The sequence below is a fragment of the Meles meles genome, chromosome 1 (assembly GCF_922984935.1).
Source record: "Meles meles chromosome 1, mMelMel3.1 paternal haplotype, whole genome shotgun sequence".
NCBI classification, from domain to species: domain Eukaryota; kingdom Metazoa; phylum Chordata; class Mammalia; order Carnivora; family Mustelidae; genus Meles; species Meles meles.
The window spans coordinates 20,600,085-20,608,929 of record NC_060066.1 but is presented as its reverse complement, the minus strand read 5'-3'; the positions used below and the strand labels follow the sequence as shown (position 1 = coordinate 20,608,929).

The following is an 8,845-nucleotide window of genomic DNA, read 5'->3' as shown; positions in this document are numbered from 1 at the left end:
CTATCACAGAAATTTCTCCTTCTTGCATGAAGGAAGCCATCTGCCCTAGGGAAGAATGGGAATAACTCATAAGAGATAATCACCTAATTAGTACATAAAGAAAAATGTATCACCAATCCTTTCCCTTGTGGAGGGCATAAAATCTGTATCTTCTGTTTTCCTATATGACTTATTTATGCAAATTTACACTTCAGTCTTTGGGGCTACTTCTGCCCCCTCCCCCCGCTGGCAGCTAAGGAGGGCCAAGGAACCCTAATGGACATCCCCCACCATTGCCCTTAGTGCAGGTTGTACTGAGGGCAATTAGGGTTAACAGAAGAAGGAGGAATAGATGTAAATGACCAGGAAAAAAAAGTAGAAAAAAGGAAAAAAAGAAAATTTGAAAAAAAAATGTAAGCAATAAACCACCAAATTTGGATTGAAAACCAAATTATAATCAAACTTGGTGGTTGTGTAAAAAATTAAAATAAACAAAAACAGACATTAGATAATGTGTGTGTGTGTTTTAAGATGTATAAAGGCTTGTGTTTTTAAATTTCAGCGTTCCAGAAGGGCTGGTGGTATCACTAGCCAAGAAATGTTATACTCATTCAGAGAAATTGGGTACATTAACAGAAAAGGCTTGAGTAAATGGAATTGCACACCACAAATGCAAGATCATATAATCTACTCATATTCTTGACGGTGGAGTAACTTTCAAAATACAATGTGTATGGTAAGAACTTCTAAGTCTTTGTGATTCACAAAGTATGACTGACTTAGAGTGATACCTCATTGAACAGCAGAGGCAAATCTTTCTTATTCTTATCAATTCTTATCTTATTCTTATCAATGCTTAGAACACTGCATTTGTGTAAAGAAATCTCATCACCCAGATCCAGAAAGAAAGAGATGTGTAGGATTAGTGCCCAGGAAAAGAGAGTGACTGTCTTATTTACACAGATGCTAGGTAATAAAGTATTTCAGAGGAGGGTGTCAAGATTGATGGAACTTTCCCTATGCAGTGATCAAACTCTTAAAACAGTGTTAACAATTTTGGAAGACAGCTTATTCACTGAATTATTGTAATTACATTTCTTCTTCAAAAGACCACAGGAAATGTGGAAACATTTTTGATAGTTGAAGTGATTAGTATGAATATAAATTCTGGTATTGTATTACAAAATAAGAATGCCTTGAGGACTTCTAAAGTATTTTCCCTAATCCAGATGTCTATGCTTTCAGAATTTTTGTATCTGGATATTATTATAATTATCATCATCATCATAATCATTAGCCTACTTCATGTTGAGTTACCAGTTATCCTTTCCTATTATTGGTTTAATGACTTAACGATGTACCTGGCTGTTCAGTACCCTTTAGTGCCCTTATTTTCTAGGGAAGAGGAAGTGTGTGAAAGCTGGAGTTGAAGACTGAAAGCTTAAAGCCACCTTGTAGTCAAGTCCATTGGCCTTCTAAGTTGTGCTGTTTGCCAGTTATTTTTGGTTCCCAGTAAATCTAGCTCTATGTCTTTCTGTCTTCTCTCTCTTGGGCCCTTGTTTGCTCATACTCATTTCTATGCATCTCACTGTGCCCTGTTTATAGAGTCAGCCTTTATTTGATGTGGAAATATATTTGTGTGTGTGCATCCTGTGTGTGTGTGTACTGTGTGCACATACATGCATAGCATGAGGTATAAAGCATATATTATAATGAAGGGAAGGGGTGGTAGCTTATGATTATAATAAAAGACAATTATAAATATATTTATATACTCGAGTGTATAGTAAAGTGACTGAGATTAAGAAAGAAATCAAAACAAAGACTTTGATGGAGAACTATGAGACAGATGACCGTACTATTTCAACTATAAAAGAATTGTAATGCAAAAACTGAAAATTATCTGAAGAAATACTTGGCCCACACTATTCTTTTATTTAAAAAAAGATTTTTATTTATTTATTTGACAGAGATCACAAGTAGGCAGAGAGGCAGGCAGAGAGAGAGGAAAGGAAGCAGGCTCCCTATTGAGTAGAGAGCCCCACATGGGGCTCAATCCCAGGACCCTGAGATCATGACCCGAGCCAAAGGCAGAGGCTTTAACCCACTGAGCCGCCCGGGCGCCCCGGCCCACACTATTCTAAAGTAGTCTAAATTACATGAAATTACGTGAATTACATGGTTTCAACCATGAAAATTCAGTGTCTTTGAACAAATGACTCACATAATTTATGATATGTAGAGAATGATCTTAGTTGTAAAATAATTGTAAAAATTGTAAACCACTTGAAGTCAGGGACCAACCTTGTTCATCTTTGCCTCCTGTCCACACCTAGCCTAGGACTGCATACAGCAGATGCTCAAAAAGGGCTTTTGAAAGAATTACTGTCAACTCTGCATAAACTGAAACACATGGCTGGCTGCTGGTTATGTAGATGAGCATATGCATACATATATACATAAATATACTAGAAAAAATCTTTCATTAATTATTCAATTAATTATAAATAAAATCACTTCATTCCTTGCAAAGATATTCATTTACTGTCTTTAAGTTAAATGGATCTGTAAGAGAGTCTCTGCCTTAAAGAGGATTGTAGTTCCTTTGAAGAATATATGTTATTATAGCTAAGGATTGTTTATTTCTGCACTATTTGGCAGCATAGCTATTTTAAATGTCAAGTAAAACTGAAATTTATAAAATTTCATAATTTTATTTCTCACATTTATTTCCTAATTTTTATTCAAAATAGTTGATGTGGTTTGCTTCTAATTATTTTCTGTTTTGAGAGAGCAAAATCTTAGTACTAGAGATAAAATATGACTTGCTGAAGATTATAAAGTCAGTATCTGACAAATCTAAAATTAAAGAATGGATTTCAGGATTGTACAGTCATAATTAAACTTCTATCCTGCTTACTGAATTCATTTATTTACTCATGAAGTGCACTGTTCTCTCCAGAGTACGATTCAGTGGTGAGAAATTTGTGCCTGAATTTCTTCCATTGACTTTGTGCATTCTGATTATGTGAGTAACATGGTTCAGAACCTTTGTTCTTTTATCCTAAGCTTTTTAATGTCTGATTACCAAGGTAAATCCACTGCTCAAAGGTTTTGCTTTTAAAATAATACAGGCAAGAAGTGCAAAGATTTTCTTGTATAGGAGAGATAGTCTGAGAGACTATTATCAAAATGAATTAAATAACTCAGTTTATGCATTGCCTAGAAACTCATAAATCAATGGATGACAGCTGCACCTTCCCACGGTACCATTCTTTCCCCCAAACATAACATTGATCAAACTTGTAATCTCTTGTTTAATATTTACATTCATGGTTAGACTCTCAACCCCACAAGAGCAGGGATGTATTAATACAATTTGCCATTTGATGTCCATTACCACACAAAAGTGTCTAGCGCAGAATATTCAACCGAGTAAATATCAGTTAAATGGAACCAAATTGAACAGGCGAGGCAGTAGGGAAGTCATTTCAGTCATCTATTGGAAATATGAGAAATTTCTTCTGCAAAGGAAATTAAAACTATATCAAAGAAAATTAACTAAAATCCTTAATATGTTTTTATGTGTTATGTATATATATAGATATTGCTACCTAAATGTGTGTTCACGTACCCATTTTGATTCTATCTCTAGATTGCTGTAGAGTTTGAATGAGTTGAGAATGTAATAATAATAATTGTTGAGTTCTTACTATGTGCCTGGAACTATATGCTTTACATGAAATATACATGAATGAAATCATTTGATTCTCACAGCTGCACTACTAGGTAATTACAGTTCCATCCCTATTTTACAGAGAAAGAAACAGCCTAATTCTATAGGTACTTTAAAATAAATGGAAAACAAGGTCACCTTTACTGTCTGACAAGCTTCTTGTATGACCACAGGAAAAAAGAAAAAGGAAGGGAGGGAGGGAGGGTGAGAGGAAGGAAAGAAGGAAAGAGAAGGAAAAATTCCTAGCCAGAGCTTGTTTTTGTTTTTTTTAATGATTTTATTTATTTGACAGACAGAGATCACAAGTAGGCAGAGAGAGAGGCAGAGAGAAGGGAGGAAGCAGGCTCCCTGCAGAGCAGAGAATCTGATGCGGGGCTCGATCCCAGGACCCTGGGATCATGACCGGAGCCGAAGGCAACCCACTGAGCCACCGAGGTGCCCCTAGCCAGAACTTGTGAATTATACACCAGAACAGACCATTAAGTTAGAAATTCCTTTGTTCCACCTGTTGCAGAAAGAGAAGGGAGTTTAACTGGGTGTGGCTCTGTCCTATATTCACTGTAGTAAATTTCATGGATCACTGATTCTTTTCAACCCCAGCCTTGCTTTTTGGATTGTATAGAGTGGACAGCAATGACTCAGTAAGTTGCAGTAAGTTATTTCAAGATTTCCGAGATGCTAAAGACGTCCACAGAATCAAGCTAAGTCTATGAATAATGGGTGAAAACATATAATTTACTAATCTCTTCAGTTGAGCCAGGCACCATGTAGAACACGTTTTATTGATTGTTTCTTCTAAGGCTCCTCAGTGCACTTTGACAGTAGGCATGGCTTCCTCGCTGTGGAGATGAGGAAGTCAAAGTGAATACCGATCATAAGTCGCACATAATAAGTGGCCAACGCTAGCTCCCATGTCCTCTTGGGAAGCCAAGCTGCATTTGATAAGAGCGCACTGGCAGGGGCCCAAACACAGTAACTGTAAAAGTTGAGGCGGAAGCAGAAGCATAATGCAGCAGGTTACTGACATTGGTCAGCCTTGAGCTCACAGAAGACCCAACAGCGGTTTGTGGGACCGTGGGGTAAAGGCAGGAGGCAGACGTGAGAGTGAGAGACAGTTCAGAGACCTAATGGCCAGAGCTTAGCACCTATGAGATGCACGGTGGAGGTAGGGGGAAAACAAGGGGAACAAGCCGGGAACTGAAGGAACTGAAGGGTTCTTTCAGTTCCTGACTAAGTGATGATAAGAAGTTAGGGAAGTGGTTTGTTAATTATTTCCAGCAGGAAAATGTTGCATTGGAGGTCATTGCCATTCAGTTGGAGATACCCAGAAGGCAGATAAATACGCAGGCATGAAACTCAGGAGAGAGATTAGCCCTATAGACAAAGGTATAGGAAGTTGTTAGCTTGGTAGCAAGGTAGTTATTGAACGTGATTAAGGTCACTCGAAAGTGTACCTAGAATGGATAAAAGGGTAAGGAACCAAGGGCAGGAACCCTGGAACTGACCAACATTTAAAGAGCTCTGCCATGCTTCCCAGGATCAAGGCTTGATTTCTTTAAGACATTCTTTACTGTTTGATTTTAATTTTTTTTAAGATTTTATTGATTTATTTGACAGAGATCACAAATAGGCAGAGAGGCAGGCACAGAGAGAAGGGGAAGCAGGCTCCCTGCTGAGAAGGGAGCTTGTTGTGGGGCTAGATCCCAAAACCCTGGGATCATGACCCGAGTCAAAGGCAGAGGCTTTAACCCACTTAAAGAGTGGCAGAGTTCTTAAATAAAAGGGGCCAGAAGATGTGTATTTGCACGTATGGTGGCAGGCAGTCACTAATACTACTACTAAATATGTTTTTGCTTTGAAATGAATGCCTATTATTGATACGAATATTCCCGATGATCCGAGAACATCTGCCATTGGAAAACTTGTTCAGTTTGTAGAAACCAGTAGGTACTTCGACATGGTGAGAAATTTGTTTTGTCCTTTCCCTGCTCTTGAGACAAGTTCAGGCAGGGCTGGAAGCCTCCACGGTCAGGAGCACCACCCAGCCCACCTCCTCCCTTGGCATCCACACCCAGCTTCTTGCGCAATAACTTTAATCGATTCCCATTCGTAGATGACAGGAAGGGAAACCCGCTAATGTTTCTGCCTTGCCCTTTTTCCCATTTACACTAAAACTTCATGTGTGTTCATAGATGCAGTTAGCATCTCCGTTGACTCAGTCCCGGGGCTGGGAAAGAACATGTAGGATGAAAGACAGAGCTTCTGATCTCCGATCTCAAGTGACAACGTAAACAGTAAGGTACATGGCCTTGGTCCAACACTCCTTTATATTTTTTTTTTTAAAGATTTTATTTATAGAGAGATCACAAGCAGGCAGAGAGGCAGGCAGAGAGAGAGGAGGAAGCAGGCTCCCTGTGGAGCAGAGAGCCTGATGCGGGGCTCGATCCCAGGACCCTGAGATCATGACCTGAGCCGAAGGCAGCGGCTTAATCCACTGAGCCACCCAGGCGCCCCTCCTTTATATATTTTTTATGTATTTTTACTTCCTTGTATTAAGAAACAGGTAATGCTTTACCAAGAATGTAGACTAACTGGTTTGGTGAGTTTTATTTATTTTTTAAAAAATTAAATAAAAAGAACAGAAGGAGAATGTTTTCTTGAAGTTCCCTTAAAAACTGCCAATCAAATGCTTCTGTTAATCATGGAAAAACACACGGAAGAACAGCTATTTCATGAAAGAGCAAAAAAAAAGGACAAGGGTGGGTAAAGTTTGGCTTTTTTGCAGCAGCCTAACAAATTCTAGTTCTGAGGAAGAAAATTCCAGGGTGCCCCGGGGGCAGTCATTTAAGTGCCAGACACTTGATTTTATCTCAGGGCTGTGGTCTCAGGGTCCTGAGGGTGAGACCCACATCCGCCCCCCAGAGCTCAGTGTGGAGTCTGCTTGAGAGTCTCTCTCTTTCTCCCTCTGCCCTCCTTATAAATAAATAAATATTTCTTTATTTATAAATAAATAAATGAAATCTAAAAAAAGACAAAAAGAAAATATATTTATTACCAATCTGCATTCTGGTTCATAATTTTTTTTTATCAGTCTTGAAACTGAAAGTTTCTCACACTTCCCTCTTCCCAAGATGAATTCTATAAAGCATAGACTAATTTTCCATTTTCATGGAAATCTGAGAGTTAGGGGCCTGGGGGGAGGGAAGGAAGTACCTGCATTGTGGTATCACTCTCCCTTTTAATTTTCTTGACCAGTCAACATCCTGTTAAATACATACCTATAAAGTGCCTCTGGTGGGTATTATAGCAAAAAGGTAAGACCCAGTCCTAGCTTGAAACATGCCTTAAGAGGACAACTAAAATCTCTTAGCTATTTCTAAACATCTATTTTTTTTATCTCAAAATCAACAGATTCCATTTTTAGCGATGTTTGGGGTCACACGAATTTTAAAAATGCACTTATGTAAAAATAATATTCCCCTTGCCCCTACTCAAGGGCCATAATTCAGGTTTGCCCAAGAAAGTCCTAATTTTAAAACAAATCCTTATGTTTAAAACCCCCTCAGTCCTGAGCAAACTAGGGCAGGTGGTCACCCTCTCATACATGACCAGATTCGAGTTAGTTTAATTTAAAAAGTACTGCTTGGTAGGGGCACCTGGGTGGCTCAGTGGGTTAAACCTCTGCCTTTGGCTCAGGTCATGATCCCAGGGTCCTGGGATCGAGCCCCGCATCGGGTTCTCTGCTCAGCAGGGAGCCTGCTCCCTCCTCTCTCTCTCTCTCTGCCTGCCTCTCTGCCTACTTGTGATCTCTCTCTCTGTGTCAAATAAATAAAATCTTAAAAAAAACTTTTTTTAAAGTACTCCTTGGTGTTTCTCAGAGGTGCCTAGTACTCTGCCGGGAATAGTATATGAGGTAACTATTGTTCAAACCAAGCGTTTGATCATTTGACAACATAACATATAATAAACAGTATGTTTTAGGGTTTTTAAAAAATCTCCTTATTTGAAAAAGCAGTAAGAAATTACAATGCCTTCTGCTTTTTCAAATGACAGAAAGAGGCAAGCCTTCAAATCATGTGGTTTTCAGTTACACAAGAAATGTCAGCTGAACACAAGCAATTTAAAATTGCTGAGGGAACAGTAACTTCTAATTGCTTCACTCTGGGGCCTTGTATCTATATTTTTAAGTGACAGTGTGAATGAACATCTGTTTTTTACAGTGATTTAGATTAAATATTTCAGGATTTGAAGGAAAGGTTTTGTGCCATTTGCTTTTTCAATAATGCTGCTGTTAAAGTAATTTGTAGCATAAAACATACACATTAAGTAAATCTAAGAATGGTATATTGTCTTTTCATATAACTATGATAAAAATTGGCGAGTTATCAACTGGCTTTCAAAATTACACGATTCTATTGACTGATTTCATAGACTGAATGAGGTAGAGGTCTCCATTTCAATTTGGCCCTCAGGATTCATGTTTGTATTTTTTTTTCTATTTGTATGTTTGTTTGTTTTTTAATCATGGTTTTAAAAAGTTAAAAAATTCTGACATTATTTAGTACACTGAATTTAATTGTGATAAAATTACATCTTGCCAAAATAGAATCCCCAAATTTTGAAGAGTTATTTGTGATTATTTTAGGTTCCCAAAGAAGAATTGCTAAGAAAACACTCCAAGCAACAGCTTCACCCAATAAGGATATTAAGCATATTATTATTATTAATAAATGGCACTTACTTGTTTTCCTGCTGGGAGAAAATGTCTGTACTTGAGTTTCTCCTTTGAGAAATCTCGAATTTAGCATGTGTTAGAAAGAGCTGCTGATTTGATTGGGCCATTTCCTCCCTCCTCGGTCCTCTCCTCAGCCCTGTAAATGGCATGGCCACCCCACCCAGTGAATTAGCTGGAAGCTCATGTCCCAGTCCCGATTCCTCCTTTTGCACCTCCTTTTCCTTACACCGATTGCTATCAAGTCTTCTTTATTCTGTCACAAGTACATCTGGAATCCCTGTCCTTCTCTCCCTCTCGGCCCCTGCCCCCTTGGACCAGGCCACCATTGTTTCTTTCGTGCATGAGTGCAACTGACTGAGCACTCTCCTCTCTTAACTTGCTTTAGATCCATACAG

At 38.5% G+C, this 8,845-nt stretch overlaps 1 long non-coding RNA gene across 1 annotated transcript; it reads left to right on the top strand.

Moving 5' to 3' along the window:
* The first annotated feature begins 4,712 nt into the window (after positions 1-4,712).
* On the top strand, positions 4,713-8,492 carry LOC123937626. Its single transcript, XR_006817510.1, has 3 exons — positions 4,713-4,777; positions 5,908-6,014; positions 8,361-8,492. It is a non-coding gene; the product is annotated as an uncharacterized LOC123937626 (long non-coding RNA).
* The last annotated feature ends 353 nt before the right edge of the window (positions 8,493-8,845 follow it).